The sequence below is a fragment of the Nanorana parkeri genome, unplaced genomic scaffold (assembly GCF_000935625.1).
Source record: "Nanorana parkeri isolate BGI_ZX_2015 unplaced genomic scaffold, ASM93562v1 scaffold24, whole genome shotgun sequence".
NCBI lineage: Eukaryota > Metazoa > Chordata > Amphibia > Anura > Dicroglossidae > Nanorana > Nanorana parkeri.
Window position 1 is genome coordinate 2,451,070 of NW_017306292.1, and position 16,706 is coordinate 2,467,775.

The window sequence follows — 16,706 nt, forward strand, 5'->3', positions numbered from 1 at the left end:
AAGAACAAAAATGCAACAGAGGAAGAGAAAAAAAAGGGGGTGGGGGGGTTAAGGGAGTATAGAGGAAAGGAGGGGGAAGGAGGTGCGGTGGGTAACGATCTGATGGGGAAAGGCAGGGATCTGCTGCTAGATCAGCATCTCAGTTTGCCCGATACATAGAGTAAGTAGGTCAAGGGGTATAAATCATGTTCTACAGATTCTAGATATGGGAAGCAATGACAGAGATTCAAAGAGACCTGAAGTGATCAGAGTCCATGTATAAGATCCAGGGGTTCCATGTTTCAGAGAATAAAGATTATGTCTATCTCGTAAGTAGGCGGTCAGCTGTTCCAGGTGCATAGTGTGGCAAATTTCGCCAATCCATTCTCTCATGGAGGTGACTCGGGTTGAGTTCCAGTGTCTTGGTATGAGAGAGCGTGCAGAGGACACAAAAAAGCCAAGGAGATTCTTCTTGAAGTGGCATATAGAGCCTGAAAAGATTAGGAGAAGTGCTATTTCCGGGGAAGAGGCTAGGGAGGATCCTGTTACCTGACGATACATCAAAAACTTTTTCCCAGAAGGGAGATATCGGAGAACAAGTCCACCAAATATGGTAAAGAGAGCCCGTGTGAGAATTACAGCGCCAGCATAGTGGAGAATAGTCTGAGGAGATACAATGGAGAATAACAGGACTACGATACCATCTGGATAAAAGTTTGAAACTTGTTTCCTGAGCTGACCTGGCAACGGAAATCTTGTGTGTAAAAATATATGCCGACTTGATCTCTGAATCGGTAAGGTCGTGGTTAAGGTCGCGTTCCCATATGGTCTGGCTAAGGATTGCACAGACAGCAGTAGTCAGTAAAGTAGACAGATCACATGTGTGGGGGGAGAGTAGGAGAGACATATAGACTCAAAATATGTAAGGGGCCTAATAAGATCAGTTTGGGATAACAAGGAAAGGTAAAATGTTCGAATTTGAAAGTATTGAAGCCATTGTCCCGAAATGTTAGTTCCTTCAGGTAGCAAATCGGTCAAGGGTTTGAGACCCTGTGTGGAAAAAGCTAAAGTGATAGGAGACGGTTTGGATTTAGACCAGGATAGTAGTGAAGATGAGATCTCGCCTGGAGCGAATAGAGCATTACCCATAATTGGGGTACAGCTGTGATTTTTAAGGAGCATACGGAGCTCCTGGGATTTGTGCACCACTGTTTTAAAGGAGAACTATGGGGTCAGTGTTTTTCCGCATAGTTCTCCTTGGGGTAACGGGAGGACACAAACTAGCGTCCTCCCGTCACCCTAAGCTCAGTATACTGCGAGCTACAGCTCGCGGTATACTGAGGCGCCGCAGCCGGAGCGGATCCTGACGTAGATGACGGGATCCGCCCAGCTGCGTGAGTGACAGCTGGCTCTGCCTATCTAGAGGCAGAGCCAGCTGTACCCACCCCCTCCCCGTCCGTTCTGCCAGTCAGCGCTGGCAGATCGGAGCGGGGAGAGGGGAATCCAGCCCTCCCCCTGTCACGGCAGAGAGCCGTGACAGGATCGAGAGGTGAGCGAACCTGGTATGTGTTCGCTCACCTCCCGATCTACTGAGCCGACCTGTGACAGTCTCATTGTCACAGGTCGGCTAGAACTATGAGGTGAGTGGAAATCACTCATCTCATAGTTCTTCCTTAATGTACGATTTTTTTTTTTTATAAATATACATAAGGGATGCACCGATACCATTTTTTAAAGTAGAAGTACTGATACTTGTTCAAGTACTCACAGATAGAAGTACTGATACATTTTTGTTTATTGTCATGTGACAGTTTTTCTAAAAGAATACAGACTAATGATTTCAGGACAGCGGTGGAACGCCAGAGCCAGGTCCCAGCTGCATCCGCTGCAACCCTGGTAGTTCTCATGAAAATGCTGAGTATCAGCACTGGTATCTGAACTGGTATCTGAACATCCCAATGTACAACAATACAAAAACATTCACTTAGAGAGAGAGTTTGAAAGTGAACAGTGTACTGTTATGACCTCTCTTTAAAAATAGAATCCATAATGCTCTCTGATACCAGTGTTATGGGTTCCCCTTTGTTGTGCAGTTAAATATTATTATTATTATTACATAGTATTTATATAGCGCCAACAGTTTGCACAGCGCTTTACAATATAAGGAAGACAATACAGTTACAATACAATTCAAGACAAGATGGTAAGGAGGGCCCTGCCCCTGAGGGCTTACAATCTAAAAGAGGAGGGGGAAATGGTACATGAGGTAGCTGTGGGAATGAATTATGTGAGAATGTGAAGGTTCAGTGGTTAGGTTGAGGTGGGATAGGCTTCCCTGAAGAGATGAGTCTTTAGGGAACGCCTAAAGGCAGTCAAGGTGGGAGATAGATGGACAGGTTGGGGTAAGGAGTTCCAGAGGATGGGAGAGACTCTAGAGAAGTCCTGGAGGCGAGTATGGGAGGAGTGGACAAGGGAATATGCCTCTATATGCTGAACCTAATGTAACAGAACTGCTTTCTATGTAAGTTTCCTGCTTATGCTGTAACAAATAAACTATATCTTAATAAAAATGTTAACATTAAAACATATATACAGTTTATGTATGTATAAATGAATATGCCAAGTAAACACGCCTGTCTTTGTCTTATAGCTGTGCAGTAAAACAAAGTACGGTACCTACCATATTAAATAAGAAATTCAGCAGTCACCGACTTAATATTTATAGCACAGGTACCAGAGCATATCCAAGTGACTAGCTCTATCATGCATCATGCAAAACGTAATGAAGACTTGCAAAAGGGCTGTCAGGCAGAATATTTTCAACTTTGATCATTCAGTTAACCAGAATAGCTGGATTGTCAAAAATCTGCGACTTAAAGAAGTACAGAAAGATGGTTGTTTTCAGTGTTATGCAAGACTGAGCTTCACAGGTGAAACTCGAATAATTAGAATATCGTGCAAAGTTCATTTATTTCACTAATGCAACTTAAGAGGTGAAACTAATATATGAGATAGACTCATTACATGCAAAGCAAGATAGTTCAAGCCGTGATTTGTCATCATTGTGATGATTATGGCTTACAGCTCATGAAAACCCCAAGAACCCCAAATCCACAACCTCAAAAAAGTAGATTATTACATGCAATCAATAAAACAAGGATTGTACATAGAACAATATCGGACCTCTGAAAAGTACAAGCATGCATATGTAGTCAGTACTTGGTTTGGGCCCCTTTTGCAGCACTTACTGCAATTACTTTTGCACGATATTCTAATTATTCGAGTTTCACCTGTATATAGGTACATGTGAGTGGATTCACTAAGAAATTGTGGTACAGCATTGCATAAATAAAGAAAACCTGTTTTGTCCTTGCAGGGCAAAAGCAAACAAACAAAACACCCAGAATTGCTTTAAAGAAGAACTCCAAAAAAAACTTTAATTAACCCTTGCAGTGGGGCTACCCATGCACTGCAAGGGTTAGCTGCGCGTTGTTGTCTATGTTAAAAAAAATAAGTTATACTCACCTGAACTGCGGAGCCGGCTTGCTCTTAGACTGGTCCTTCCAGCCTCCTGCCCCCTCCAATGCATTGGTCTAAGGTGAGGTAAATTGTCACCTTCTGTACACAGTGTATACACGTGAGGATGCTGAGGAACATTCCAATGCTGCAGCGTAGAGGAAGAGAGGCTAGAGGGAGTGCCGTGACAACTGTCCGGCTCTGAGGATTGGGTGAGTATAAGTTATTTGTTATTTTTTTAGCGTAGACAAAAATGAGCACCTAAACTTTGCATTGGAGTTCTTCTTTAAACCCCCTCCCCAGAAGAATACATTCACCATTTTTTTCTCTTCTCCGCTGCCTTGTTTAGCCTCCAGGAGTGATGGTTATACCCATGACGTCTTGGTACAGTGGAGTACAGGACTCAATCCATGAGTCTTTCATGTAATAACACTGTCACATTGGGACAAAGATAAACTCAGCTCAGTGTAAGTTTTGACTAGAGATCTGACGAGCATGAGCATACACAGTGCGGAACAGCAGAGAAGTAAAAAAAGGTACCGTATTTGCCGCCGTATAAGGCGACTGGGCGTATAAGACGACTGGGCGTATAAGACAACCCCCTACTTTTTATGTTAAAACATAGGTTTTGGGCTATACTCGTCGTATAAGACGAGTATAGCCCAAAATAATGTTTGAATACACACACTAACCTCCATGGCGGTATTCCCGAGTGTGGCTCGGGGTTAATTTTCAGTGTTTCTGGGGACATCGGCTTTAAAGCAAACCAGTTGCTTTGCCCTGCACAGTCAAAGTACAGATTCACTTTAAAATGTAATTAATCACTAAAGCCATCACTTCAATATCATGTACAAATAGGGATGAGCTTTGGTTCAGGTTGACCATGAGCTCAAACTAACTCAAGCCATTCTCAGTTCGGCTAACTAATGTGGCTGTTCACCGGTATAACAACCAAAACCAATCAGGCACCTCCTGGGCTTTGTGTCGCCATGTGGTTTAGAAGGGCCAGTTATGTGAGTTTTCTTATATACAAGTTCCTCCCTATAAAAGTCAAGATTGCCAGCAGCCTTTTGTTATTGTGTAGAGAATGATAGGGAAAGCTGACAGAGTGTTGCTTGCAGAAAGAAATAGTCGCTGTTATACAGTGCTGCTAGCCTGTGCTATATCCAGTACAGTACTATACAGGTGTTGTATTTTGCTGCATTATTAAAGTGAACTGCAGTTTGGTGGCTTACAAAGTTTGTACCCGCTTTTTACTGTACTATATTAACATACATTTGCTGCCCAGCACATGCACTACTTTTACCAACTGCACCACAGTATTGTGGTACCGCCAACTGTGGTGCAGACGAGCACATTGTGGTCAGGAGGTGCGTGTGGTTTGCCATTCAAATGAATGGCAACGCAACCCACCTGCCACGCTGTAATGCACAGTAGGTGTGTTGCGCTGTAGAGTGCGATTGATGCTCTGGATTGGGGTGGACGGCCCCTTAGTGCATATGCTACAAAAGCTGCTGCACTTTAGAGTAAAAAGCTTGGTTATAAATTATGAATGTGTCCTTCTAGTGTCTGCAGGCAAGCTACTACTAGGAAGCATACAGAGCCTGGAGATGGACAATCAAGCATTGTGTTGTACCCTTTGCCCTTTATATGTGGCATTTCCCTTTTCTGCAGGTGACAGATAGGTTATTTATTCCTATGATGCTTCATGCCAAGGAAAACTTTCCAAAAGGTTCAATTGACTCTCCATTTTACTAATTTAACATTTCACCTAGTTATTTTGTAGGCAAGTAATAAAGATAACATACATTCTTGTAATAACAGGCTTAGTTAGAGGTTAGAAAGAAATATATCAGATACATTATATCTCCATAGGGGTAATAACTATTCATATCTGAGCAAAGGTCACTTAAAAAAAAGAAAATGTGCTACAAAAAAGTACTAAAATTGTTTGTCCAATAAAAAAAAAAGAATTTATGTGAGCACTCAATTTTAAAAATTACATTATCGGTCTCTTAGACAGTCATTACCAGAAAGGATTTGTCAATTGGTAGACTTCCCCTAACCTCCTGTTCCTGTGACAACTCAAAAATGTGGGCATTCCCTAGAAGATCAGTCTGTTGTTTACAAGATAGTTGATAGTTTTTCCTAAAATAACTGTATTTATTTAATGGGCCACTAAAGAACTTAGTCATGAGAACAGGAAGTTCAGATTATATGTTTTTCTTAGGGATAGTAAGGAAAATGCATTGCTAAATTCATTGCCCTCTACAATGACCAGAGTGAGACAATTAATAAAGTTGTATTGGAAAAAACAAATTTAGGAAATAAATATAGCTTAACAATTTGAAGAACAATTTTGCTCCCAATTTGTTGGCCCAATTTGTTGTACGCTCTGTATTTATTTATTTATTATGTATTTTTTGCATTTCATGTGATGTTGCCTTTCATTCTTTTTTGATCCTTTGGGTGGAATTGTTTGTGTTTTGCTTTGCAACATCTTATTGTTGAATGCTTGCATTTATGCGGTAAATTAAAAAAGGACAGCCTTAGAATCCTGATGAAAACCTGCTAAATATTTCACACAGTTTACATAAAAATCATTTATACCTATTTTGTTGAGGTGAGTTTCTGCAAATCCATTGTGATAGTGTATTCCTGCTTTCTGATTTCCCAGCTTCAGTATTTTATCACTTGACCACAACCTTTCATTGGTCACAATCATTTCTAGGAACTACAGTATAGTCAAATATACTGGCTGTTTTTTTCTATTCAGTTTCACACTTGTTACAGTATCAGTGGGGAATAAAGCAGAGGCTTGCCATGGCAGAAACAATGATAATAGTTTCTCAGAAGCCATATGGAACTGTACTCCAATATGGAGGAACTCAGAACAGGCTTCATAAGTGTTTCCTTCCTGAGTAGGTGTAGCAGTCCTAATAAGTCCCTGCTTTCCAGGCAGCCAATAATCCCTGCAGATGACAGGAATCCAGAATAATAGTAGAAAGATGCTTTTCAGTATGGGCTGCCAGTGTAAGCCCTATAAATCAGTGCAGCTTTTACCACTGACAATCTAACAAGTATGAAACATGTGGTATGTCCTTCCTTTCCTAAACCTTGTCATGACCAGCTGGATTTCAGGTTGCGGTCATATGACACAAAATTTAAACAAGGAAAGAATTACCTCCCATTATGTTAGATTATTCCATTGCCATTGTGTACCATGAAGGATCAGCTCAACAAAATGAACATACTATTATTATTATTATTATTACATAGTATTTATATAGCGCCAACAGTTTCCGCAGCGCTTTACAATGTAAGGAATACATTACCATCTTGTCTTGAATTGTATTGTAATTGTAAGGAGGGCCCTGCCCCTGAGGGCTTACAATCTAAAAGAGGAGGGGGAAATGATACATGAGGTGGTAGCTGTGAGGGGATGAATTATTTGAGAATGTGATGGTTCAGTGGTTAGGTTGAGGTGGGATAGGCTTCCCTGAAGAGATGAGTCTTTAGAGAACGCATAAAGACAGTCAAGGTGGGAGATAGACGGACAGGTTGGGGGAAAGAGTTTCAGAGGATGGGAGAGACTTTAGAGAAGTACTGGAGGCGAGTATGGGAGGAGTTGACTAGGGAGCTGGAAAGCAGGAGGTCTAGGGAAGAGCGGAGATGACGGTTAGGGTGATATTTTGAGACAAGGTCTGAGATATATCCGGGGGCAGAGTTGTGGATGGCTTTATAAGTGACTGTTAATATTTTGAATTTTATCCTCTGGGCGAGTGAAGCCAGCGTAGTGATTGACAGAGGGGGGATGCAGACACTGAGCGGTTGGTCAAGTGAATGAGTCTAGCAGCTGGATTCATGATAGACTGAAGGGGGGATGGCCTGTGTAGTGGAAGGTCAATGAGGAGGGAGTTGCAATAGTCAAGACGAGAAATAACAAGGGAGTGTATGAGTACGGAGTATAACATGTATACATGTATGTATAACATACGCAGTAAGATGTTTTGAATGACCAGTATTACAGTTTTACCACTTTTTTCTAGTAAAGATAAAGACATACACATAAAGACCTTTATAATACCTGACCTTTCAAAATGACCATTAATTAAATGAACAATAAACCACTAATAATGGGAGAGATGGTCTCTAAATTCCTTCTGTTTTAGAATGTTATTGTAAAGTCTTTGGCCTAGCTTACTATAGTCTGGTTGGCTGCTTATAGCTAACAGTCAAATTGTTATTGGTAGATAAGTCAACACAGCTTTCCTTCCTCCAGCTTTTATATGGACCTGCATCGACGGGCTTCAATTGACAAATGCAGCATGCTTTTGACATCAGTTTGGGACAGGGACGTGCGGTTAGGGGAGGAAGGTGAGGCTGAGCCTCACCTAGTACTATGAAGGAAAAGTCTGTCAGCTTCAAATCTGGAGGTGACAGCTTTTTCTCTATTCAGAGCGGCTTGTAACAGGTTATACATCAGAGAAAGCCTCCCCGCTGTGTAACCTGTCATGGACGGAGTGCTGCCTGTTAATTAAAGGCAGTGCTGCACCTGGCTTTTGACAGCTAAGTTAGGTTACACAGCAGTGGGCTTCCCCACTGCTTTATGTAACCTAACATAGTGAGGCAAGAGCTGCAACAGCCTCTACTTGCTGTTGGGGTGGCATGGACCAATGGCAAAGCGCCATTGGTCAAAGCTGTCCAATCCAAAAAACGAGAAAAAAAACACAAAACAGTGAGGACATCGATCTCGATGCCTCACCGGTGACGAGCATGTGAGGGACAGGACGGCTGGAGGTGGAGGCAGGTTGGGGGTGGGGCGGGGCATGCAGGAGAAATGCCTAACCGAGAATGGGCTCCACTGCATGTCACTGGCTTGGGATGCTTCTGAGTTAATTCAGAATATACTGCATGTGCATTTGTGCTGGAGTTGACATGTTTCAAGCTGCTTTTGCTTTCCTATAGACATGTATGGGGAGAGAAGCTGTTCAAAAGTGAACAAAAGGCAGTGGCACTGGCCCTAGGCAGGGGGCAATGTAGTAAGACTACTACTAGTGCTGTTATAATATATTATTAATAATAATAACAACAACAAAAGTAATAACAAAATTAACAGCAAGAAAAGGTTCAGTAGATTCAAGAATCATAAAGGCAAACACGTGATGTATTACAATAACACATAGTAGTTATTTATAAATGTTTTCACACAAAATGTATACATTTTCTAATTTGATTGTAAAAATTTGTGAATTGTGGGTAAAAGTTCTGTTAATATTGTGTAAAAACATAAACAGAGCTGAATGCATTTAACAATCATTTAATAAGTATAACATGTCCTTTGCCCTGTTGATAGCTCTTATATTTGTAGTTTACAAACACATACCTTAATGAAGGTTACAGTTCAGAAGTGTAGCAGTTGCTTTGCAGATCTCATCATGGTGGTGATCCATGTTCTATTTATACTGCTCTATATTTGGTTGAAGTACACGTGCTTCAGTCAAACTAATAAAGATATGGACTTCCCAGATGACCAGATGAGAAATGTGTTAAAGGGAAAATGATTAAATGTGTGTAATATATATATATAAAATCAATACAAACTATACAAACTATATGGTACAATCTGAAAATAGTATATATTTAAGTAATGAGTCAATGTATATATTGTACTTTATATAGCTATTGATGTTCAGACCTGTTCAACACCACAGTACACTTTCTTTAGCCCACAGCGATCTGTATGTATTATGAAATGGCTGCTTGGTTCTGGTTGCCCTCTCCAAGCCAAAGGTTCCTAGTCCTCCCCTGGATATCACCTACATTACACTAATCTGATTGCTTGTAATTGGAAGGAGTATGAGATTTTTTTTAAGTTGATGGGGATTAAACCAACAGGGTAAAAAAAAAAAAAATGACAGCAGATTGGAACACGCAATAACACATTGCAATGTAAAGCAATCCATAGCAACCAGCCAAAAATCATCTCTTAAACACATCAGATATCACCCCTCTATACCCCTTATGGACCACAGCAATTTTTACATTTCTGCTACATGCCAATTCAGCAAGAACTTTTTCATCACATAAAGCGGAACTTTATGTTAAAATAAAATTGCAAGCATTGTACTCCCTCTGTATGCCTCAGTACCAGGATGACATGTTGAGATGGCTGAAGCCTCCAAACCTGGATGAAGACTGGGTGAAGGTGTCAAGGAAGCATGTGGATGTCACATTGGTGGAGCGCAAGTACGTTTTAACTTTAAGATAAGTATGTAATACATATTTCATTTTTTTTCAATTATGACAAATCACGGCTTGAACTATCTTTCTTTGCATGTAATGAGTCTATCTCATATATTAGTTTCACCTTTTAAGTTGCATTAGTGAAATAAATGAACGGGGATGAAAGCAGTCGATTGAGAGAGCTGTAGAAAATGGCTTAGACTGTAATGACTTGTGTATTTCACAGTGCTTGTGTTTCCACTCTGCATTCTCCTAGACAGTAAAAGAGACAATCTGGATCCCCTCTACTAGACAGGCTATATGGTACCTTTAACGAGAAAGACGATAACCATATAACACACCGAACTGTTATGCTACTCCACTCTCATTCGTTTGTGCACTAGTAAATATTTATTACCTTTTATTGCACAGAAAACATTATTATGACAAGGAGAGACCACTAAGCCTAAACATTGGGTATGAACTATAAAATATACACTGACAACGTTTACAGATAACTTTCTGCAACTGCAAATGATAGCATTTAAAGCAGACCGTGCATTTTTCACAACTCTATTTGTAGCATAAGCCATTGCTGCTATAATGTAACACAAATATATGTTCATAACAAATAAAGTTTCTTTGCAGCAAAACATAAAGTTTTCTTTGCAGCAAACATTGATTCATGCGTAACCTGATTCTCTTCGACAATATCCTTCCTTAATTATATAAAAGCTCAGTTAGAGTTTTGTCTCTCAACAAAATGTATTTTTACCCCCTGAGGATAATGCCGTAGTCAGAGTTTAATTTTTCTAATGGAGCATTCTGCCTGCTGCAGTGATTTCTCTTACTGACTGGCTCTGTTGTCCATTCAGACTGTTGAAAATAAATGACAGTGCAACACGCTAATAAGTCACCCCCTGCCATTAGATGTGCCTGTCTTTCTGCTTTCACCAGCTCCCTTCAGTCCTCTTTCCATGGATCCTTGCTCTGCCACTACCAGTCCCTAGAGATCATGCACTCCCTCTGGCTGCTTGTTTGGAGCAGGGAAGTCTGTAGGAGGCTGACAGTAGCAAAACTGCTGTGCGGTAAAGTCTAGCCCCTCCGCACGCTTAAAAGTGGTCACATATAGGGACTTCCCTTGGATTGCTGTGCTCCTTCTCCACACACATCAACCCCTTCCCTGAGACCCCATTCACACCTAGGCGTATTGTAATATGCCCGTCTGTCGCGCGACCGTCACACGTTTTTTTTACCGCGATTCGCGGTAAAAAAGTCGCGCGACCGTCGCGCGATTCCAAAGGCTACTTGGCAGTATCCCATGGAAAACGCCCTACAAAACGGCCCAAAGTAGTCCCGGGACCTTTTCAGGCGTGGGCCGTTTTGTAGGGCATTAGGGACGGGCGGAAATACGGCGAGGTGGGAACGAGGGCATTGACTACAATGCAATTTATATTTTTGACCGTTTTGTAGAGCGTTCGTCGAGCGTAGAACGCCCTACAAAACGGTCAGGTGTGAACGCAGCCTTTGCAGCCAGCCATCCTGTATGCTGATAGGATCACTCCCTCCCCGCACAGAGCCCTCCCCTTTTCTTGCTCACACTGCCAAATATTTTGACAGAATGGATGCCAGGCTGTAATTCCCTACTATATAAAAAGTATGCACAGAAAATACCAAAAATGAGATATTTGGCATTTGTATAACAATACACTTCATTAGGAACACCTGTCAGTCTTTTAAGCCTTTTAACAAAAGTTGTACTTGAGAGCAAGCCAGAAAACCCTATTGGGTCTTATTCTGGCTGCATTCCAGGGCTCCAGTTATCCAACAAAACAAGCAACAAAAATGTAATATATTGCAGCTTACCAATACTTAAATATGGTGACTGCTGTTGTTTTCATTTTGCTTTAGACTTTTTTTCTATTTTTTTTACCTGACCACCATCCAGTAATGTGTCGTGAGTCACCTGCACTCCATTCAGCATTGTGACCTTGTAGATAGGTTGTGCTCGCAGTGGTGACACGGATGGCGCTGTGTGGAATTCCAAGTGAAGATTCAGCTAGTCAATATGACTCAATAACGTTTGAGACAGACTCTATGGTCCCATCACATCTGTGCTGGTGAGGACCTTTTCAGGCGTGGGCCGTTTTGTAGGGCATTAGGGACGGGCGGAAATACGGCGAGGTGGGAACGAGGGCATTGACTACAATGCAATTTATATTTTTGACCGTTTTGTAGAGCGTTCGTCGAGCGTAGAACGCCCTACAAAACGGTCAGGTGTGAACGCAGCCTTTGCAGCCAGCCATCCTGTATGCTGATAGGATCACTCCCTCCCCGCACAGAGCCCTCCCCTTTTCTTGCTCACACTGCCAAATATTTTGACAGAATGGATGCCAGGCTGTAATTCCCTACTATATAAAAAGTATGCACAGAAAATACCAAAAATGAGATATTTGGCATTTGTATAACAATACACTTCATTAGGAACACCTGTCAGTCTTTTAAGCCTTTTAACAAAAGTTGTACTTGAGAGCAAGCCAGAAAACCCTATTGGGTCTTATTCTGGCTGCATTCCAGGGCTCCAGTTATCCAACAAAACAAGCAACAAAAATGTAATATATTGCAGCTTACCAATACTTAAATATGGTGACTGCTGTTGTTTTCATTTTGCTTTAGACTTTTTTTCTATTTTTTTTACCTGACCACCATCCAGTAATGTGTCGTGAGTCACCTGCACTCCATTCAGCATTGTGACCTTGTAGATAGGTTGTGCTCGCAGTGGTGACACGGATGGCGCTGTGTGGAATTCCAAGTGAAGATTCAGCTAGTCAATATGACTCAATAACGTTTGAGACAGACTCTATGGTCCCATCACATCTGTGCTGGTGACTAGCTGATCTTCACTTGGTCATCCAGTCACACACTTCCTGTCTAAGACAAGCCCACACTGACAGGACTGCTTACAGTGTTCAGCTTTTAAATGTTTATATATAAAGCCTTTATCCCTTTAAGCCCATGACACACTGCACGCAAAGCCGTGCAGAGCGAAGCAAAGCTGTCCGGCACAGAGCTTTGCGTGCAGTGTGTGAGCTGAGTGCAGCCAGATGGTTGCAATCGGCTCGTGCGTTACAACCATCCAGACGTCGCATGCTGACGCGCGGGTTTATACGCGCGAGCCGATTGGCTGAAAATGAACATTTTCATCTCGGCACGCTCAGCTACGCGAGCTCTCGCAAGCTGACGTTCTGAGGAGAAAATTACATGACTCACTGCTCTCGAAGGCAGCGTGCCACCACTACGCGCTGCTTCGCATGCAGTGTGTCACAGCCGTTAGGGTGGCTCCACTCTTTGGAGGAGCAATGGAGACACCCTTGGACAAGAGCATTGCCACCTTGTGGAGAGGGTGGTGTTAGATGGACTAGCAGATTTAGATGGAGCTAACTAAGAAATTAAATCAGAACTCCACATGACACTTTTAGCAGGTACAGCAACAGTTTTATTTTTTGCCTTTTGGGATAAAGGCTTTACATAAACATTTAAAAGCTGAACACTGTAAGCAGCCCTGTCAGTGTGGGTTTGTCTTAACCCTCTATCTGCCATGTTTTTTGGACAGCTTGATCCGAAAAAGAAAGGACTTACGGGGCAGACCACCAGCTTAGAATAACAGAAGAAAGCCTAAAAAAGTAAACAAATGCAGTTACCACATTTAATGATTGCCAAGCTGCAATATATTCAACTTAGTTTTTTGGGTTTAGATATGCTTTATATCATTCATCAGTTGGGGAAGATCGGGGAAATAGGGGTAATGGTACAATTTTTAGGACTCAACAACTACCTGGAGACAAAAGGAAGCACCTAATATGAGAAAGCCGTTTTCCAATGTGGGAGTGGGACCATTGGGGCAAGAAATCTGTGGGGGTTATTCACAAAAGGGTGAAGAGTTTGGAGATGACAGAAGTGAACAATCCAGGCCAAAATAGCTGATTTGGACAAATTATCCGATTCAGCTCACTTTTCAGTTCAGCTATGTTGTTCTAGATTGTTCTAGATTGTTCCAGATTGTTCCCTTCCTGCCTTTTCCAAACTCTTCACCCTTTTGTGAATAACCCCCTGTGTGTTTGGACACATTGGAGGGAATTTATCAAAACTGGAGCAGACAAAATCTGGAGCAGTTGCCCATGGCAACCAATCAGCTTCTCTCTTCAGTCTGTTGCGTTAAGATTTGAAAATGAAAGAGAGAAGCTGATTGGTCGCCGTACACAGCTGCTCCAGATTTTGTCTGCTCCCGTTTTGATAAATTCCCCTCATTGTTTTCCATAATATCACTTTTACATTTGTATCTTTTGTTCTAATAACTGCCTGAAACATTTACATGTATTGCTACTGAAAAAGTCTATCACATAAACCAGTTTTTGAAAGTGATGTAGTTTTTGTTTTATAGACTCTTGATGTCAGTTTTGCACAATCATTACTTTATATCTCCTGCTAATTCTCAGCATCCAGATGGAGCAGCATTTTTGATGTCCCTGTGTGGCCCAGGCCAGTACTGCACGCTGGTAAGTCAACTGTTCATCCATTAGTAATTGAATGAGCTACTGCCGTTTTTTTAAATGATCAAATATTTATAAAGCCTTGTGAAAGGTGATGTTTTATGAGGTAACAAAAATTGCTTTCCTTAAATAATATCCCATAATAATTCAGTCAGTAGTCATGCGACTCTGGATCCCGCTGTGAGATGCACTGATTTATTCCGACTTGCTTTCCCCTACTCGAGAAATAATTCACTTGCAGCCATCTTTGGTTATTTACAGCCTCATTGCTCACACGGTATTATACAAAGTATAAAATATATCCTATGGTTTGGATTTCTGTTCAGTGCAATTTCAGGCAAACTTTGAAGCGTATGACTTTCTTCTCTTCCCATTATGTAACGAAAATGATGACAAATTAAAAATGCACAAAACATCTTTCCAAACAGACGTTTTATAAAATGTCATCTGGGTGCTGTGCCTTCACTGCATGTGCTCGGAGCCAGGTCACTGGTGTCCGTCTCAGCCATGCACAGGTAAAAGGACGATTAAACTCTCAACTTCCTTTTAAATAATGAATGTAGATAAAACAAATATACATTGTCCAGCAAAGTATTTATTTACATGTTTGCCCAAGCACTTACTCATGTTCCCAAATAGCTGGCTCCAATTCAGTCAGCTCTGCTTCCCTGAACTTCCTGTCCAGTACAAGATCACAAGGGACAGAGCTATCTACAGCCACTGTCCATCTACTAACTTGGAGAAGAGAGGAAAAGGGGGAAAGAGGCAGGGGATTGTCTTGCTGTGTCTGTATGTATGTAGAAACACACACAGCTTACTAGCACACATGGGTGGCTCCATAGAACCCTGCAAGGGAAAGGAGCCACCCTAAAACAGGATTTTAGGGCCAGTGCTCTGGGGATCAGCTGATACTGCAGGAAGCTAACACTTTTGAACATCAAGGAGCAGCATCCATTGTAAGTCATTTTATCAGCCTTTGAAATGGCTTATTTTATTTATTTGAATTGCTTTTAAATAAATAAATGTATAAATATATAAATACAATAAATTCATAATTGTTTAAATAGCATTTGAAATGGCGTATTTTATTTGTTTACTTTATTCATTTAAATAGCTTATTTGAGTTTAATATCACTTTAAAGCAGAATTCCAAGGAAATTGTTCTTAGCCCTTGCAGTGGGGCTAACCCCACACTGCAAGGGTTAAGTGCTTGTTTTTGTCTAGGTTAAAAAATAACAAAGTATACTCACTCAATCCTCGGAGCCAGCTTGCTCTTAGACGGGTCCCTTCCGCCTCTTTCCCCCTCCAGCGCAGTGTATAGGATGTGAGGACGCTGAGGGACATTCCATCGCTTCAGTGGAGGAAGAGTGGTGAAAGGGACTGGTCTAAGAGCAAGGCGGCTCTGAGGATCAAAGAGAATAACTTTGTTTTTATTAACCTAAACAAAAATGAGCACTTAACCCTTGCTGTGCGTGGCTAGTCCCTTTGCAAGGGATAAGAAACATTTTCACCAGAGTTCTGCTTTTAGGACCTATCGATGGGCTTTGTGCTTGTGTCAATGGCATCAGCTTGGGATGCTTTTGAAATTTTGTGGACAGATGCAGTTGACCTGCAATTGATCTCCTCCTGACCTGCTTTAAGCAGGTTTTACTTACCTATAGACTTGTATGGGAAAGCAAACCCCACTTGAAGCGAACAAAAGCCTTTTAACACAGGTCCTTACGCTACCTGGGTCTCTAAGACAAGAATTTGATTTGGAGCTTAAAAAGTAATGTTATGTACCTTGATTAAAAAATACTTCCACACATTATATGTACATAATGTACATGTTACAGGTTAACTATTTGTGAGATCAGAAGACATCTGCAGAGTACAATTATAGGTCACTTTGAACTAATGGTTCTTAGTGCATAAAGGTGAAGAAGTAGGGTTGCCACCTTTTCTTCATGTGAAACCCGAACACCCTAACGACACGCAGATAATTTGTTTGGAGAGAATGAGTCGGGGCCTATTTCATATGTAAATATCACAGTTGAGACAATTTTCAGTGAGGGGCCAGTAGCCCCTATCTTAATTATGGTTGCCCCTGTCTACCTGACATCTTGTGTCCGGGTTCCTGCTGCCATGAAACCCGGACACAGCATTCAAAACCCGGACTGTCTGGGTGAATCCTGGGCAGGTGGCAACCCTATGAAGTAGCACAAAGCTAGCAGACAATGAATAAGAGTTGTTTTGTTGGTATTCACATTAGAAGGAATTTTTAGCACCAGTGAAAACCACTAAAAGTCATTATGAAAGCACTATTTTGATCGCACCGCACCGGACTGCAATGTGCCCTGCGATCCCGTGCGGACGATCGCATTGCGGCCGTTCCATTCACTTCAATGGCCCGCCACGCCCCCTCCAGCCCGGCAAAAATCGGCCCGGAACGCACTG